General features: G+C 42.2%; 1 protein-coding gene across 2 annotated transcripts in view; it reads right to left on the bottom strand.

Moving 5' to 3' along the window:
• The window catches only part of LOC125657909 (uncharacterized), a 38,148-nt gene extending 26,757 nt beyond the window's left edge, over positions 1-11,391 (bottom strand). For both annotated transcript variants that reach the window (XM_056148916.1, XM_056148915.1), the window contains exon 1: positions 10,951-11,391. The gene's annotated coding sequence lies outside the window, so the exon portion shown is untranslated. The remainder of the gene's footprint in view (positions 1-10,950) is intronic.
• Positions 11,392-16,370: the final 4,979 nt, after the last annotated feature.

Genomic DNA, 16,370 nt, shown 5'->3' with positions numbered 1-16,370 from the left:
CGAGGATGGTCTGAGGGGTATACCCAACTTACCCTATAATAATGTCTAAGTACAAAAGTACTTCATTTTTTGGGGTTAATAGTATGTTTTTCTTTATCCTTGGATTTTTACTGAGATTTTTACCTTGGTCCGAGGGGCAATGGTTGAAAACCTACCTTCCCAAAATTGCAGCCCGATCTCCCAACTTGGGGGGTGGGGATGGACTTTGAAGTTTTTTGAAGTTTTTTTTAAAGCCAAGACTGGCCCTAAAATCTCCAATCGGTGGCCAGTTCGAGCCTTTTTTTCAACCCCCACCCCGGGTGCTAAGCGCCCCCCCCTCAGATATTTTTTCTGGGTGGGGTAATAAAGAGTGGACCCTGCCCTACGGATCTGGCAAGTTTCGCCCCCTGAAATCAGCCTGGAAAGGGGATAGGATGATGTTTTACTAAGGTAGCCACTTGCCCTTAAAGTGCAGGGCTCGCCCTAAAAGGGTTTTTTCAGGGTTGTGCCCCTTTAGAAAAGGGGGTTAGACCCCTTCTTTTGACCCCAAAGGACCCCCAACATTTCAGGTCGGCTCCTAAAAGGATATTACAGAAGAAGTCAAAGGCGACAGTCGACACTCCAGTTACTTCCCGGAGGCCTTGGGGGTGGTCTTGGCCCCTAGCCCCTATTTTCAACCATGGGGCAATAGAGTGGGGCCAGGTCATGTTTGGGTGCAAAGGGGTTTTCGGCAGCCCCGAAGACTTGGGCTCAGTGAAGAATCAAAGTCGCCGACTCGCCCCAAAAGGGTGGGGCTAGGGTGGGGGTCAGACGGACCCTTTGCCCTTGACCCAAGCCCCTGATTTTTGGGGCCCGAATTGCACAATCCTTTCTAAGTTGGCCCTGTAAAGGGCAACAAGATCCCTCAAAGGATCTTGGAGATAGCGTCTTTCAAAAATGGCCCATTTTCGCCATTTTGGCCATTGGGGGACTTCAGTCCTGAACCCATATCTCCGCTACCCTGTACGACTCGAAGCTGTTCTTTTGTGATCTCAGAGGGGAGGTTTGGGGTCCCATTTCACGTGAATGTCGATTCCCTAGCTCTAAGGCTTCTAGGACTTCCGGCCCTTGAAAAAAGTGGAAAAAAGTGAAAAAATTGACTTGGGCCCCACTTGACCCCTGATTTTAAGGGGCCAAATTTCCCCCATGAGAGTTGAGGGCGGTCCCTTAAAAGGTCCCTCGCGAAAATTGAAACCCTCCAACTCCCTCGACCTTAGGGCAACGACTCTTAGAAAAAAGTTCGAAAATGGAAAACATGGGGTCCATTGGGGAGTTGTTGTCATCAAACCTTTTGAGGATAGACAATGCCTTTCTAGGATTGGGTAAAGCATAGATGGGGCTCAAAAGGGGCCAAAACTCAGTCTCCTTGCACGCTCGGTTTCAGAGTTACGCCCCCTCAAAAATGACCCAAAATTCGAAGGTCACCATATGGGCCCTTCGACCCCAAGGGGCCAACAGACCCCATGAGGGACGACTCCCATCCCTATTAAGGGTCCTCCGGTAATTTGAGCTCTCTAGCCCCATCAGTTCCGGACCCTCGAAAAAATGATTTTGAGGTGATGACCGGGAAGGGACAAAATTCCGACTTTTCAACGAAAAAGGGGCTCACTGGCCACGGACCGGTTGGGGTCGCGTCCCCGAAGGGCCCTTCAGCTCATACTAGACCCGGAAGCCTCAACACTCCCACCAAAAAGTTATTCAAAAAAGATCAATCGTGCAAACAATGCTTGCATGGGGCAAATTGGCCCCATGGGGCCCAAGGGGCACCCCATGGAAGGGGCCTCGAACCGATTGGGGGTCCCTTGCCCTATCCGTTCCAGAGCACCAAACCTTAAAAGAAAAGGAGTACTCCCCATGGGATTCCCGATGACCGGAGGGGCCATGTCACCCTATGGAGATTTCGGATCGCCCCCTTCCGAGGGCCCCTCTTTCGAATTGGGGACCCTTTGCCCCACTTCTGTCAGGTAGTCATTTTGGTCCTAAAACACTTAGACAATTTTCCAGGACCCAGTAGCCTTTTCTGCCCTCAAAGTAGCCAAGTAGCCCTATAAAAATCACCCCTCTTTCCAGCAAGCACGGTGACCATACCTTGAGACCTAGGGACCCTATTTTCCGCACAGGAACTCCCAGAGAGGGGCTCTGTTGACCCCTAGAAGGGCAACTCCCAACAAGGGTCGAAAGTGGATTGGGGTCACCCCTTTAGAAGAGTGTGGTCAGGGTGGGTATTTAACCCCCTAGCCCCAACACGGCCCCATGGGGCCACAGAGTGGGGCCCCAACATTTCTAGCACAGAAAGGGGTCTGGTCTGGCCCCATCCAGTAGGTCTCAGTCCTGACTATAAAAATGTTGGCCCCGTCCCTGATGGCCCCTGACCCTACTGGGGCTCTGAGACCCCACAGGGATCGAGATCGCCCCCTTCCAAGGACCCTCTCCCAAATTGGGGTATCCTAGCCTCATCGACCCCGGACCTACAGGTCTTCCACTAGAGGGTGATCACTCTGGAAAATCCTGTCCCAGGGGGGCAAACTGGACCCATGGGGCATCAGGGGGGCCCCATCCAAGGTCCTTGCCCCAATTTCAGTTCCGTAACCCCTTCCACTCCGGAGCTACAAAATTTGCAAAAAGGGTCCAAAAGGGCAAATGGGGCTCTTTTGGAGGGTTCATATCTCGGGACCCGAAGTACTTGGGGACCCCATTTTTTGCCCCCAGACCCCTCGAGGGGTTCTCGTACGATCTCTGGAAAGGCAGGTCGCTAAAGGGGCCCACAATAGTTTGGGGCCACCCTCTTAAAAGAGTCATGTCAGGTAACATTTTGGCCCTTAGCCCCAATGGACCCCAAGTGGGCACAGAGTTGGGTCCCACTAATCTTCCAAACAAATAGGGTTAGGTCTGACCCCATCATGAGGGGCTCGACCAGTGGTTAAAAAATTCTAGCCCCACCCCTGGGGACTGCTGACCCCAAGGGGACCCATTTGCCCCACGGGGGCCGAGAACGGACCCCTCTTAGGCTGCATCCCAAATTGGGGCCCGCTAGCCTCATCGACCCCAGCGCTACACGTCTACCAGTGAAGGGTGACCCATTTTTCAACTCCGGCCCCAAGGGGGCAAACTGGCCCCAGAACCCTCGAAGGCGACCCCTCTCAAGGTCCCTCCCGAACTTTGAGTCTTCTGGCCCCACAAGTTTGGCAGTGACCCCTCTTTTAAAAAGGCTGTTATTCAGGTAGCCAAAATGACCCTAAAAGGTAGCCAAAATGGCACTTAAACAAAAACGTAAACAATCCCAGAAGTTTGAGAGTGAGCCATTTTTTCAGATTGCGGATCTTCCGGTAGCCAAAACGGCCCTTAAAAAAACGTTAAAAATCCCCAACTTTCGATTGGTCATATCTCGGGACCGAAAGTACCTAGGGACCTCATTTTTTGGCCCTGGATTCCTCGAAGGGTTGTCTGTCGACATCCTGAAGAACAGGTCCTTAGAGGGGCCGGCAAAAGTTTGGAGTCACCCTCTTAAAAGGGTCATGCCGGGGTAGGGTTTTTAGCCTTTTGCCCCAAATCGACCTCATGGGGCCATACAGTGGGGCCCCATAATATTAGCCCCTCAAAAAATTGGGGGCTGACCCCATCAAGTGGGGCTCAGTCGGCAGTCTAAAAGCGTCGCTTATACCTCTGTCAACGTTTGGAATCACGTGATAATATAATCACATGATATAAACAATTATTCTCGTTTCCTTTCCCTTTAAAAGTAGCGCACAGAACACTGGGTAGAGAATGGCGCACTATGTCGAGTGCACGAGACATTCGAGGCGTTCCGATTGGGTTGGGACCTAGGTAAACTGGTACCCTGTTGATCTCGCTTCTCTCGTGTGTAGCACCAATCAGTAGGGAACCAGTTTAGGACCTAAGGTAGTCTCGTGCAACCAGACGCTCGGCTGTCTCCAGAAATCTCCGACGAGCAGAGATTTTCGTTGCAGATTTGCCGAGACAGCCGAGTGTCTGGTTGAACGAGACTAGACCTAGGTCGGGTATGACATAACAATGGAAGCCGGGAGCGGTATGACGTAGGAATGCAAGAGCGTACAGACTCCCCGTCGAGGTCTCACTGCGTCACCTATGTATAGACCTCTCCTATGTGACGCAGTACAATATACAGATTTGTATATTGTGAGTCCGCGATTATCACGCGGGCAAATAACACTAAAGAAGTAGTTCGTAGTTAAAGCTTGAAAATATTGACATTAAGAGCATATATATAAAAGTATGGATTTTATTTTAAATATAAAATGATCAAAAGATCATTAAAGGGAAGGGAGACTCTGTTCAAATTATAGTGTAAAGTAATAAACTTGTTGTTTACGTTCTTGATCTGAACTATTTACGTTTGACGTTATGGTTCTTTTTTCGTCATTCTACAGTGACGTCACACAGTATACAATCGCTATCCCATATGCCTAACTGGAAGAATTTGGTTTGTGAGCAAACGAACTCTGGTGGAAGTTTGAAGAGCGATATGACGTTAAGTCGAGCATGACGTAACAATGGGAGTTACTAGCTTTACGTCGGGAAAATAACGTTAGAAAAATTAAAATAGCAGAGAACACAATGACGTAACAATTGCAGTGATGTGTGATATAGGTGTAATGGTATTTTGTAGTATGGGTGGTATGTGGAGTATGAGCAGTGTAATAGTATGTGGTGTATAGGTTGTAGTTGATAGTGTATGGGTGGTGTACACCACATACCACCACCCATACAATCACCTATATCACCTCCTATACATACGTGGTACCACTGGCACACTTATTATTAACACATTTAAACACTACGCCGACTTTATCGATTTTTCCCTTGTCATTGCTACGTCATAGCGCTCTTGGCTTTCTCAATTTTTTCTGCGTTATCATTACAACATAGCGCTCCCAACTTCTATTGTTACGTCATATCCGACTTGACGTCACAGGTCTCTTGTATTTTTATATCATACCCTAAACTGGTTCCCCGCTGATTTGCAAGAGAAGCGAGGTCAACAGGGTACCATTTCATATCATACCTGACCTAGTTCATCCCAATCGTAACTACTCGGCTATTTCCGCAACCGCAAATGAACCTCATATGTGGATCGACACCATCAGAGTCTGTTACCATGTGTACAGAAATGCAACTATGACGTCACAGGCGTACGTTACAATATGAAACGCGAGCTTTCAAATGCATTTAAGATATCATACATGTCTTAGGTATTCTACCACTATTATTTTTTACTTTTATGTTTATGTATTGGAGTGAATAAGACGTTAATGATACCAAAACTGAATCTCTGGTGAAAATATAAATAATACATTATACAAGGATTCGGTTTTGGCCTTTTAACCTAATCCACAGGCGCGCTTCCGGCGAAGAAATGCATCAATTTGATGCAATTCTTGCGCCGATCCACGTCCGAGTCTTTTTACCGGTTACGGAAAAAGGCGAGCGCGTGATCCATTGAGTCCATCCTAATCCTACGTCATTGACATTTTACGTTATAGCGCTAATGGCTTATATTGTTACATCATCACTTGACCTTTGACCCACCTATCAATGCTGTTTATACTTACAAGGAATGTGATATCGCAGAAAAGAAGGATCAATTATAGCGCAACTCTCAATTAGATTTTTCACCCAAGATTTATAATAAATCATTTCTTTTTATGGTAATGTTGGTATATCAGTATCAATTTTGATTACATATAGTTGCAATGTCTCAAGCTCTCCCAATGCAATGATACATGCTTTTAACCAAAATATGATGATATATCTTGAGTATATATTTGTATACAGATAAAAAAATTATTATTATCTTACCTTCACTCAATGGACTTATTGATTAAACTGCAAAATCAAAATAAATGAGGAGCCTTTCTTTTATACTGCAGTCGGAGAGAGAGGGGGAGAAAAAGAAAGGGAGAGAGAGAGGGATGGATACAAAGATAAAGAGGTGAGAATGAGAGAGAGAGATAAAGAGGAGAGGGTAGAGAGTGAAGGGAGAGAGGGGAAGGGTGGTACAGAGAGAGAGGAGGAAGAAGACAGGAGATAGAGAAAGGATGGGAGAGACATGGAGTGGGGAGAGAGAGCGTAGATAGAGAGAGAGAGAGCTGTGGAAATAGACAGGAGAGAAAGAGGATAATCAGAGGAGGTAGAGGGAAAGAGGTTAGAAAGATGGAGATAGAAAGAACAACAGAGGGAAATATATATGGAGAGAGGTTAAGAGAGAGAGAAGGGGAAAGAGGAAAGAGATAAAGAGGGGACAGAGAGAAGTTAAAGGGTGGGAGAGGGAGGAAGAGAGAAGAGAGAGGGAAGAGAGACATAGGGCATAGGGAGATAGAAAGGGAAAAGAGAGGAAGTGTCGGAGGGGAGAATGAAAGGAGAGAGGAAGGATGGGGATTGGAGATAGAGAGATGGGGACAAGGGGAGAGAAGAACACAGAGAGGGAAGAGACATAGGAAGGGTGGGAAAGGGAAGGATAGAGAGAAAGAGGAGAGAGATTAGAAAGAGAGGAGGGAGAGAGATGGAAGAGGAAGGGTGGGAGAGGGAGTCGAGCGAGAGAAGGGAGAGATGGGGAGAAATAGAGGAAGGATGAGAGAAATGGAGGGAGAGGGATAAGGGGAGAGAAGAGATAGGAGATAAACAGGGGAGAGGGAAGAGAGATAGGAAGGGTGGGAAAGGAAATGAGAGAGAAAGGGTAGGGGAAAGAAGAGAAAGAGGAGGAAATATAATTATGGAAGAGGGGATGTGGGAGAGAGGGAAAGAGGGCGAGAATAGGGAGGGAAAAGAGAAGAGAGAGAAGAAAGAAAGAGATAGGAGAGATAGAGAGTAAGGAAGGATTGGAAAGAGATAAAAGGAGAAGGTGAGAGAAGATAGAAAGGGAAGAGGGGAGAGAGATAAGATGGGTGGAAAATGGAGAAAGGGTGGGAAAGAAAAAAGAGAAAGAGAGGAGGGAGAGATAGACGGAAGAATGGAAGAGGAAATGCGACAGATGGGGAGAGATAGAAAGGAAGGATGGGAGAGAGAGAGAGATAAGGGGAGATATAAATGGGGAGAGGGACGAGAGAGAAAGAGGAAGGGTATAAAATGAGTGAGAGAAAGGGTGGGGGAGAGAGAAAAGAAAGATGAGAGAGAGAGAGAGATGGAAGAGAGAGAGGGGGAAAGTGGAAGAGGTGGAAAGATGGGAGAGAAAAGAAGAGAAGAGAGACATGAGGAGAGATGGAGAGAGAAAGGATAGGATAGGGAGAAAGAGATGGGGGAGAGAAGAGAGAGGAGATAGAAAGGGGGAGAGGGAAGAGAGATAGGAATGGTGGGAAAGGGAATGAGTGAGAGAAATGGTTGGGGAGAGGGAGAAGAGGAGAAAGGGAGAGAGAGAGGGAAGAGTAGGATAGGGAGAGAGAGGGAGGGAAAGGGTAATGAGAGGAGAGAAAGAGAGGAAAGGAAGGAGTGAGAGAGAAAACATGGAGAGAGAGGAGGAGGAAGGGTGGGGGAGAGAGAGGGGCAAGAGAGAAAGGGAAAGACAGGCATGGAGGCATTGAGTGGGGAGAGATAGATTAGACCGAGAGAGAGTGAGAGGAAAGGTGGGAGGAGGTAGAGAGACAAGAGAGCGAGAGAAAGAGAAACAGTAACAACTGACACCCAATATCATATGTGCACACATTCATTTACAAATTAGTATAGCTGATGAGCTTAATCAGTCTATCAAAAATTAAAATTCCGTACTAAATGTTGTTTTAATTTGATCTAGTCAATGCAACATGGTGATTATTTCATAACGTTTAAGGATGTCCATGGAGATTTTTTTATCATTACAGTGTAGCGTCATTTCCATTACAGTACGAAGTGTTTCTCATTTACTAGTATTATACATCTTAGTTCCATAGTAATAACTATGCTAGGCGCGAAATACGTTATTGTAATAGCTTCATTTGTGCACAATAGTCCCCAAAGGCAGCTTAGCAAAACACCATAGGAATTGGCTTAGCTGTCCAAGGATTACTAACTCCGTATCTCTAAAAGGCAGATCTTATGAATCGATCTTTGTATAGGAAATCAAAAATACTATCCTTAAAAGGCAGATTAGTACCGTAGCCTACAAATCGTACTACACTCGTCGTTATGCGTTGCTGATTAACTCAGTATCCCTGAAAGGCAGGTTTGCCATAGGGCTCGCTGGGTGGCAAAGCTTATCTGGTATCCCTCAAAAGTAGGTGTTTAGATCGCCCGGGAACCCGGGCTAGTTAAGCCCTATTAATAAACTTGGTATCCCTGAAAGGCAGGTCTAGCATAGGGCTCGCTGGGTGGTAAAGCTTATCTGGTATCCCTCAAAAGTAGGTGACTGTAGCGCCTGGGAACTTGGGCTAGTTGAGCCTTGATAATTAACTCGGTATCCCTAAATGGCAGGTCTGATATAGGGCTCGTTGGGCGACAAAGCTTATCTGATATCCCTCAAAAGTAGGTGACTTTAGCGCCCGGGAACTTGGGCTAGTTGAGCGTCGATAATTAAATCGGTATCCCTGAAAGGCAGGTCTGATAAAGGGCTCGTTGGGTGGCAAAGCTTATCTGGTATCCCTCAAAAGTAGGTAACTTTAGCGCCTGGGAACTTGGGCTAGTTGAGCGTCGATAATTAACTCGGTATCTCTGAAAGGTAGGTCAGATATAGGGCTCGCTGAGTGACAAAGCTTATCTGGTATCCCTCAAAAGCAGGTGACTTTAGGGCCCGGGAACCCGGGCTAGTTGAGCCTTGATAATTAACTCGGTATCCCTGAAAGGCAGGTCTAGCATAGGGCTCGCTGGGTGGTAAAGCTTATCTGGTATCCCTCAAAAGTAGGTGACTTTAGGGCCCGGGAACCCGGGCTAGTTGAGCCTTGATAATTAACTCGGTATCCCTGAAAGGCAGGTCTAGCATAGGGCTCGCTGTGTGGTAAAGCTTATCTGGTATCCCTCAAAAGTAGGTGTTTAAATCACCAGGGAACCTGGGCTAGTTGAGCCTTGATAATTAACTCGGTATCCCTGAAAGGCAGGTCTAGCATAGGGCTTGCTGGGTGGTAAAGCTTATCTGGTATCCCTCAAAAGTAGGTGTTTAGATCGCCCGGTTACCCGGGCTAGTTGAGCCTTGATAATTAACTCGGTATCCCTGAAAGGCAGGTCTAGCATAGGGCTCGCTGGGTGGTAAAGCTTATCTGGTATCCCTCAAAAGTAGGTGTTTAGATCGCCCGGGAACCCGGGCTAGTTGAGCCTTGATAATTAACTCGGTATCCCTGAAAGTCAGGTCTTGCATAGGGCTCGCTGGGTGGTAAAGCTTATCTGGTATCCCTCAAAAGTAGGTGTTTAGATCGCCCGGGAACCCGGGCTAGTTGAGCCCTATTAATGAACTTAGTATCCCTGAAAGGCAGGTCTAGCATAGGGCTCGCTGGGTGGTAAAGCTTATGTGGTATCCCTCAAAAGTAGGTGACTTTAGGGCCCGGGAACCCGGGCTAGTTGACCCTTGATAATTAACTCGGTATCCCTGAAAGGCAGGTCTAGCATAGGGCTCGCTGGGTGGTAAAGCTTATCTGGTATCCATCAAAAGTAGGTGATTTTAGGGCTCAGGAACCCGGGCTAGTTGATCCTTGATAATTAACTCGGTATCCCTGAAAGGCAGGTCTAGCATAGGGCTCGCTGGGTGGCAAAACTTATCTGGTATCCCTCAAAAGTAGGTGTTTAGATCTCCCGGGAACCTGGGCTAGTTGAGCCTTATTAAGTAACTTGGTATCCCTGAAAGGCAGGGCTAGCATAGGCCTCGCTGGGTGGCAAAGCTTATCTGGTATCCCTCAAAAGTAGGTGTTTATATCGCTCTGGATCTTGAGTTAGTTTGGTCTTAATAATTAACTCGATATCCAAAAGCAGGTTTTGAGGAATGGTCTTTTTAGTGAGTTATAATGTTGAATGAAAGTTTTGAGTTGATTTTGTGTACTGAATGAGGGGGGGGGGGGGGGAGGTAATTAAAATAATTTCTATGATTAACTTTTGATCAAAAATACCCTTCTGTACTTTCAAAAATAATTTCTAAAGATATGTTACTTTGACCACCGCTAGATATCATCAGTTTTGCTTTTAATAAGACTTCTTATTAAATATTATTTTTTTCCATGTTGCATTCGCTGTTTTATCTACTTCCTAGGGGCGAGATCGAAAGTTCAATGTCTGACAAAAAAACTAAATTCACATAGTTTTTACGTCCCCCCCCCCCCTATCCGCCCCCACAACGACCCCCTAAACTAGATATGATGAGTGTTTAAACTATAATCGATTAACAAGTAAGAACAAACGAGTATAAATAACTCTGTATACCCTATCTTCTGTTTATTCACAAATGAAAGTGTAGATTAAAACTATCAAATGTTCATTAAAATGTAATATCGTCATGTAGTTTTAACAGTCACTTGTCTTTCTCCTTTTTCGACTAATGTGTAATCGATGTCGGATGAGAGAAACTTACAGAAGTTTTAACACCCCCCCCCCCTCCTCCCCCTAACTATTTGAATTTAGATTTTTATCCGAAATCAATCTGTTGATCTCGCCCCTTACAGTTATTTATATCAAATTTCTTACTGTTTTTAACATCTGAGAGAATTAGGGTTTGATTAATTATGTTAATTAAATAATACTCTGTATACTTTCTATCAAATCGTATTTCTCTCCATATTGCGTTCATTGCTTTATTTATTTCTTACATTTTTAATAGTTCAGCTAATTAGAGTTTAATTAGTAATCTTAATTAGTAAAAAAAATCCCAACAATTTTCTTTGCCTTCTTTATCGTAAACACATTTCTTTACGAAATTATTCGACGTACGACTTATCTTTCTATCTATGATCAGGGGCAAGTAACTCGTGGGTCACCTGCTTTTGGGGGATACCATCTAGTCATAACCTGCCGACTCCCGATGGTCCCGGATTGCGATGTTTTATAGATAATATTAAAATCGGCGAACATAATAACTTCATACTTCTCAGGAACAAACTTTATGTCCAAATTGATTCACACAATTAAAAAAAAAAATAATAAGTATAAATTTTTAAACTTGAAATGTCACCTACTCAAAAGCGGTATTATCTTTAAAAAACATCGCAATCCGGGACCATCGGGAGTCGGCAGTACTAGATTTACCGCCCACCCTCGACAACTCTGAGTCGAGTAAAAAGTAAAGTACTGTAAGCCGATCTTATATTACGTAGATGCCCGAGAAAATTTTATATTCTATGCTTATATTCACGTTCAACAAAATGGCATGAATTTACTCGTCCGTAAGCATTCTCTAGCCTGGTTCCCGAGGCCTTCCGGAACCAGGCATTGGATTTTGATCAGTGGAAGAATCCATTCGACAGTGAGTGCCTCATTCTCTTCCACAGAGTTATATAAGGGAGAGAAAGGACCGATAACTCTGTGGAAGAGAATGGTCCGTAAGGGGTCGGTGTAAATGAAGTTCGAAACGTATATGTTCCATATAATAATCATTTGCTTATCCTTTCTCAATATCCATCGAAACCTCATCTTTTCAGCACAAATACCAAAGTACAGTATGATACAATATTGATCCATACACATTTATCTTTTATAATATTTTTCATGCAATTAAATACAATTTTTCTAAAGCTCTGTAGTTATGATTTTACATGTACTTACGGTATAATGGTTCATATTATTGAATTTTCTATCTGATGATTGAATTAGAAATTATGGTGAATTAGCTAGCCCAGCTAGAGTAATAATTTCAATCAACAATTTCACTGTATAATTCAATAGAATACATCTCCACATAATTGGTTTGACATCAGTTATTTAGTAGAAAAATCAAACCTAAGTGAATATTCGTATAATAATTGCATTTATTAGTTTTCATGAAATGAATATTTTGCTGTATAAATAAAAATATGTTCTAAAAAATATATTCACAATTTATCCATATGTATATGGATGTATTGTGAATATATTTTTCAGAACATATTCTTATTCATACAGTAGAGTTTGTTTATAATCAAAAAGTTTGGATGCAATATATAATACAAGTATATTATACTTTTACTATTGCATCCAAACTTTTTAATTATAAACAAACTTTACAGTGCCTAGATATAGAGCATCTTACGAGGGCTGTTCGATATGTGATGTGTATAATTGTGCGATATCTCAAAAGCATTCGACTCAAATAGTGAAATGAACATTACATCCCTTCAAAGTATTATCCGCGGTTTGAAATACATAATTTCAATCTCTGAATCCATTTCTGAAATGCGTCACGGTACGCTGATTTAGGTAGACCTCTGAGGCACCGACTGATGGCTGAGCCGAGGGCTTGTCGGGACTTGTAACGACGACCAGATAAGAACTTTTCAAGTTTTGGAAGTAGGAAAAAGTCGCATGGGGCTAGATCTGGAGAGTATGGTGGGTGTGGCAAAACGGTAACCTTCTCCGACTTCAAAAATTGCTTCACAAGCTCAGATATATGTGATGGAGCATTATCATGAAGTAGACGAACATGCCTAAATCCTGATAGGGCATCGTTTATGATAATATTTCTTGAGCTTTTTTAGTATAACATCTCGGTAATACCGACCTGTAACACTTTTGCCCTTCGGCACCGGTTATGCAATAAAGAACCTTCTTTGTACTTAAGGTAGTGAAACCATGTTTCGTCACCAGTAACAATATTTGCAAATTGTCTTTGATTGAATTTGGGAAACATTTTGAGCAATTGCTTAATTAGAGTTTTGTACTCGTACCCGGTTTTGGTCATCTGTCAATATATGCGGTATCCATCTGGCAGAAATCTTTCGTACTTTCAAAATACGCTTCAGAATGAAATGCACCCGCGATAGTGATATACCAACATCTTTGATAATATAACGAATCATGTAGCGGCCATCACTTTCAATTATTTCCTAGAATTTTGAGACATTTGCCTTGCCTGTTACAGTCACAGGTGAGCCAGATTTTGCTGCATCTTTGACGGACTCTGTGTCAGTCAGAAATAACTTTCTCCACCTACGAACTGTCTCATAAGATACCTTATCAGACCCATAAACTTCCCCCATTTCAGTAAAAATCTGCATTACCGAATGACCGAATTTTGTGCGAACATTTATATGAGCTCTAATTTCTTCAATATTCTCAACCCGATTCCCAACCATTTTTACAACAGTGGTCAACGACTGGCTCTATTGAAATGACTATAAGTTTAAAACTATGTGGAGCTAAAGGCTCGTGTTTATACCATTGGAAAGGTATTGAATAGAGCTATGCAAGAGTATCACCATCCATGCAATTGTGCAAAGCGTCATCGCGCTGTGGTACAATACACATTACATATCGAACAGCCCTCATATACTTAATCCACCTACATGTTCTAGTTCTTCATCCTCTTTCAACTATAGTTCAGCTATATAGTTATATATATACACAATATGCAGGTGATAATGGAATATTGCTACATAGATATGGAAAGTTGACGACGGAGAAGCTGAAATCATCCCGTTTATCATAGAGTTGGCTTGTTAGTTTGCCGTTATTATTCATTTTCAATGAAATACATGTATCTAAGTATGAAGCAAAAGTGGACGACTCCGTGGTGTCTTTTATTTCGAGTTCACAGGGATACATCGAATCTCGATTCATGAATCATTGTCATCCCGTCAGTAATTCCTGCTCGTAATGTCCGATGTGCATTGACCTCGGAGGTCACCAGTTCGGAAACAAGAGGCCCATGGACCACATCGCTCACCTAAGTCACCTTGGCCCATATCTAAAGATTTTCCATAAATATTCGCATGTAAAACTTTGGTCCCTATTGTGGCTCCAACCTACCCTCGGGTTCATAATTTTTACGAATTTGAATCCGCACTTTGCCAGGAAGCTTTCATGTAAATATAACCTTCTTTGGCCCAATGGTTCTTGAGAAGAAGCTTTTTAAAGATTTTTTTCTTTATATTAGTATGTAAAACTTTGGTGCCCTACTGTGGTCCCATCCTACCCCTGGGGGCCGTGATTTTCACAAACTTGAATCTCCACTATGTCAGAAAGCTTTCATGTAAATTTGCACTTTCCTAGTCCAGTGGTTCTTGAGAAGATTTTAAAGATTTTCTCCCTATATATTTGTATGTCAAATTTTGATCCCCTATTGTGGCCCCATCCTACCTCCGGGGTTCAGGATTTTAACAAACTTAAATTTCCACTATGTCATAAGGTTTTCATGTAAATGTCAGCTTTTCTACGCCCAGTGGTTCTTGAGAAGATGATTTTTAAAGATTTTCCTTATATATTTGTATGTACAAATTTGATCCCCTGTTGTGGTCCCACCCTACCCCCTGGGGTCATGATTTTAACAAACTTAGATTTCCACTATGTCAGGAGGTTTTCATGTAAATGTCAGCTCTTAGTGGTTCTTTAGAAGAAGATTTTTAAATGACCCCACTCTGTTTTTGCATTTTGTAATTATCTCCCTTTTGAAGGAGGTATGACCCTTCATTTGAACATACTTGAAAGTCCTTTACACTAGGATGCTTTTTGCCAAGTTTGGTTGAATTTGGTTAATTGGTTCTGGACTTCTAAGAAGTCGACAATGTGAAAAGTTTACAGAGAGACGGACTGACAGACGGACAGACGACGACAACATAGGATCAGAAAAGCTCACTTGAACTTTCAGATCAGGTGACCTAAAAGCGAAAGAGAGGCACTGAACACGTGTCAGATTTGTAAACAATTTAACATGCCAATTTTATATAAAAAAAATAATCATTATCAAAATTTCATTTGAGCGGCACCTTTGCGTAATTATTTCTTTCTTACACTTATAGTACTTCTTGTCATTCATGAAACGATGTAATATTTTAAAACAAACGACACGTGTAGTTACTCACGTCAGTTTCCGTCTTTGTATATTACCTCGGCCTCAACCACCCGATTATGTTCGGCAATCATCGTTCCCATGTCCGTATATATATACGACGCAATGGCGGTTTAAATACAAAACGCTCATTGTAGGTATGCTCCCGAACAATATTCCCTTGTTCATTTTGCTAAATTTTTCTTCAGATCTTGGGAATTATATTAGTTATACCGATAGGTGTTATTTAGGGCATAGTTACAGCTTGTATTGCTTGAACATCATGCATGTTGACATGTACAGGGGAACTATCTTTCTCAATTAAATTTTGATCCAAAAAGAGAATGTCTACACATTCATGAAATGGATTTACCATGGCCAGCATTCATGTATAGATTGTGTAAAAAGGATGAAACGTTTCGTTTATTGTTAAAGAAAAATGTGCATGTTGTGAACTTATTATGCAACAGGGTATATGTCATTTAGCAGTGGATTTTTTAATCTCCAAAAATGATATATACTTGTATTGTTGAAAACTTCTTATACAAATATTTGATATTTATACGGAAATATGTATTTAAAAATTGACAATTTGCTGTTTTTCATTACTGTTGAGTTCCAGAAGAAAAAAAATGCGTTTTATGTGTATGCATTTTTCTTGCTTTCAACATTTCAAACCTGTACATTAAGTTATACCTGTAACAGTACATTAAGTTGGAAAATTCATATAGTGTTACAGGTGACTTAATGTACTGTTTTTAAATATCCAAATCTATTACGCTAAATTGATGTACAAAAAACGAAAGATTACATAACAAAAATGTTTTAAATGCTGATAACGCATGATTAACATGTACAAAATATCGTTGATTTCATCCATCCATTTTTGAATTTGACATTCGTATTCATAACGAAAGATTTTTTTTAAAATTTGTAATGTGAAGCATCGTAGTTGATACTCTTACGCTGAATATCTTTAATTATCTGAGACGTACAGAAGAGAAGATTTAAAAGTATCTATTAACTTTCATCTACCAGATATTTATCATCAACAGTCGCACAGTTATGGTTTAAGATAATGTATCAAATTATCAATATCGTGCCTTCTTTATATATTCCAATTATGGTTTATGAAATGAGAAAATTATTTTAGACATAATGTAACATATTTGACGCAATGTGTAATTATAATCTAGGTAAATATGCTAAAAGATATCAAGTGGATGTTTAGCAATTCTATAATTTTCTAAATCCAAAATGCAAACAAAACCACAGCATCATTGGAATCAGCGTGAGAAGAGAGTGTCTTCTTTTATTTGTTTTGTGACGTGTATAATTTTGGTCTTCTGAGAATTGAATAAAATCATATGTTCTCTCGGACCGCCTCTGTCACTACGATTAAATCCAGTGGCGACCAATCAGAAACTCCCATTTCACACAATCTTGCCATATCGGGAGAAAATGAAAAAAA

The sequence above is a fragment of the Ostrea edulis genome, chromosome 9 (assembly GCF_947568905.1).
Source record: "Ostrea edulis chromosome 9, xbOstEdul1.1, whole genome shotgun sequence".
Lineage (NCBI taxonomy): Eukaryota > Metazoa > Mollusca > Bivalvia > Ostreida > Ostreidae > Ostrea > Ostrea edulis.
The sequence above is the reverse complement of the archived record's forward strand: the minus strand, read 5'-3'. Positions and strand labels throughout refer to the sequence as shown.